This window comes from Carlito syrichta, unplaced genomic scaffold (genome assembly GCF_000164805.1).
Source record: "Carlito syrichta isolate Samal-C Ts95f unplaced genomic scaffold, Tarsius_syrichta-2.0.1 Scaffold302615, whole genome shotgun sequence".
NCBI classification, from domain to species: Eukaryota; Metazoa; Chordata; class Mammalia; order Primates; family Tarsiidae; genus Carlito; species Carlito syrichta.
The window spans coordinates 455,024-458,674 of NW_007246711.1; positions in this window are offsets into that span (position 1 = coordinate 455,024).

Sequence of the window (3,651 nt, forward strand, 5' to 3'; positions counted from 1 at the left end):
GTGTGTGGAATCTTAAGCAAATATTTAGACATATAAAACCATCCAAGCATCACCATAGATAAACAATTATGAATGCTTAGCATTTGACAAGCTCCCATATTTGCAGTTTTGTCCATCTCAATATTGACAGAAGTTGACCTCCACTCATGTTACCTACCTTAGTGATAATTGTTCTCTTAGGAGGTTTCTGTTCTATAGCAAACCTTGTGGTCTTCTTTGTGAAGATTACTACCGCTTATGCTTTGAGAGCTTAACTTTTTGGTGCCGCCCCTATTGTTAAAATAAGTCCATAAGAAGAAAATGAGAATTCCCTTCCCACTTGGAAATCTTTCTTTCCAACTTGAGTTACAATTCTATACTGGTTCTACTAGAATCCTTGGTTAACCGACACCTAAGCAATTTAGAAGAAAATCCAGGGCCTAACCTGGAGCAGCCAGTGCCAGAATGCTGCCACAACCCATTGTCATTCTAAGGCTGTATACATCTTCATCAACTTTAGTCTTTCCTGATGACTGTGCTTCCATAGATGCATATTTCACAAAGATATCAATTGGAATCTACCTCAACATTGTGATCCCCAAATCCTTGGCTTATTCTCGACCATAATATGCCATAATATGTTGAACCTCCAGGTTAATGACTTGAGTTCACTATCTTTAAACCCTGACTTAAATGTTTCTGATTCCAAGCAGCCACTGACTAAACACACAGCCCCGTAGCAGTTAGCCAGTGACAGCATCTGAGCCTAGACTCCTCTTGTTCTTGTTGTTTACTACACTTTAACCTTCTGCTGCCCATGTCCTGATGTTGAGTACGATGCAAAGATTTGTTGAGAATGGCAATTTTCCTCATTCAGTTATTCTTTAGGGATAAAACTAAAGGATGAATTTAAAAGCTTGTATCATTTACACTATCTCTTCTTGAATCACACACTTGCAATCTTTCTACTATTTAAAAACTGAATTTCATCTATGCTAGTTATGTTATTCTTATACCCTAATATTTTTGTTAGATTAATATAACAAAATTAATATCACAAAATATAAAATTTAATCATTCTATGATTATGCTGATATTTTTTGAGGCCTGGTTACATGAGGATGTACCCACTTCAGAAGTGAGCTATATAAGATGCATTCTTAACTGATGGATTTCTATTTATTCCATTTCTTAAGTTTCCCATTAATCAAAGAAACCCAGCCTTTTATACAGTTATTAAAATACACTGCATTATTTTCTCATATTTCTCTTTATTTGTCACCATACATTATGATGTGAGTATAGATTTTGAATTTGTCTCTACAGTTCTGCCTTTGAAATAAAGTAATACATTTTATTTATTAGAAGAAAGTCCTAAGACTTTTGACTGACTAATGTAATTACTCTTGAGAGAAGAGCAAAGCAGAAACCTAGTTTATTTTGATGTTTGCCAGCATACCTAAAATGCCAACATGGAAGAAGCTCAGAAGAAAAATGCAGGAATCTTTCAGATGTTAAAGGGGAGTAGGATAACAAAAAGCACAAAAAAGACAGCAAAATCAATAGATGTGCTGATCTATTCACTTTTATTACTGAACTTTGGGGTTTTGAGTTGAATTTCAGCTATTTCACTTGTCCCTAGATATAATGAAGGGATGATATAGGCTTCAGTAAGTTATGGGGTTTATCTCATACATGTGAGTGCCTCATAACTTATTAGTGCCTGAAGCTATAATGAGTTATGTTACAGTTCTCATACAGAGCCTCCAAAACTTGTAACTCACCAAAACCTTGGGCAATTTCATTTATTTAATGCCTTTTTAGTATTGGCGCTTCTAATCCAGAATTTGTTAATTTTTTTCATAGGTACCGGGTAGTGTCCCCTGTGGTATGTTAAATTCAAAAGGTCATAAGTCCCTATATATTTTGCTGAAGTGAACATTCTCTGCCACAATATCTAAAGAATAATATTTGGGGGTGGCACACTAATACATCATGTCAAGCTGACATTTATATCATGAAGTTTACTGTTTTCTGGTGATATTGTTCATAATATAAGCCTTTGACTTGTTTGCAATCACAAGTTGGTAGAATATAGTGTTCTGTTAAGCATCTCTGGTGGTGGTTTGCAATGAATATGTGACTGCTCTACAAATTTTCAGAGATGTTTTGCCCTTTCATTTTGGTGGGAGTACAGAGAAGATGATAAAAGACTCTATTCATCAAATGCTGTTTCTGTGGGAGTATCTTCAAATTTTCCTTGATTCTTTTTTTCAGGTGGCCAGATGTGTATATATGTGGTACATCATTCTGAACAATAGCCCTGAAGAAAATTGCATTTGTTATAACTGATTCCAAAAACAAAGTTGTATTAAAAGTGCTCTTTTGAACATAATAAAACTAGATTGCTTTTGGTTGGTTTTGCTTCTCCACTGTACCGCAGTTTTTAGTAAGTTTTGCCATAGAATGCAACAGACACCAAATATTAGAAAAATTCATTAAGTGCTAAAATGCATCTCTTTTGAAAAATTCATTTGGAATTATTTTTATGGGAAACTGAAAGTATTTAGCTTAATGAATAAAAGTATTCTTAAAAGAATTCGGCATTTTATGACTTACAGCCCTGTAATGGAAGTAACATTTTAAGAACTAGAAAAAATGACTCCTTGATTAAATATAACTACTGTCTTTTATTCCTATTATTAATGCTTACCTGTCTGGAAGAGCTTACATGTATAATTCTAGCTATGCTATAAACTATTTATATATTTTACAATACATGGAATTAATTCCTGTCCCCCTTAATGTGTAATCAATAAATATAAACCTATTTTACATGAGACTAGGGAAAAAAGCATAATTAAGAAGGATTTTGTTGTCTGGAAACAGTATAATATAGTCTATTCAAAATGAAGTAAAGTGGAATGTCTTCACTTGGAAATATATCTACCAGCTCAAAGTCCATACAAATTCTAAATCTAAAGGGAAACAGTTCATACATAGATAAACTAAGAGTAGTAGGCATATTTAATCTTTCAAGCAAAACAGAGAAGTGCTAACACAAAATATCAATTTAAAAACATATTGCAATCTTCAGATTATGTGGGAAATTAAGGCTTACTTTTCAGGAATATCTCACTAATCTTGAATTTTGGGTAATAGCAACTACACAAAAAAGTGCATAGGACAACTTAAATAATTTATAAAAGTAATTCAAAAAAAGATTAGAAAGTAAAATTATTGGAATTTTAGAATTGAAAAATGTTAGACCTGAAATTAAACTGGAAATGAGGCATAGAGATGCTAATGGAACTTGGTCAAGATTATAAAGTTTAAGAGCAGCAATGAGCTTACATCTCCCAGTAAAATCCTATAATTTTTTTGTCTTACAATGTAGTGAAAAATGAGGAACTATTTCTTTCAAATTATTCACCCAAAATATATTGTTATGTATATCTTACATATCACAAAGTGAAAATTTAATATATAAACCAACTATATATGCATGTGTGTGTGCCTAAAAAGCTTCAAGAAATATATTGAATACTATATCCATATTTGTCTCATTCTTCCAGCTTTAAAGTAAAACTGGTTATAGTACCAGCGTAATCCTTTTTATGAACCATTCTTTTTATAGATACCCCAAAACTAAGATTTCTTTCCTGAGAAAAA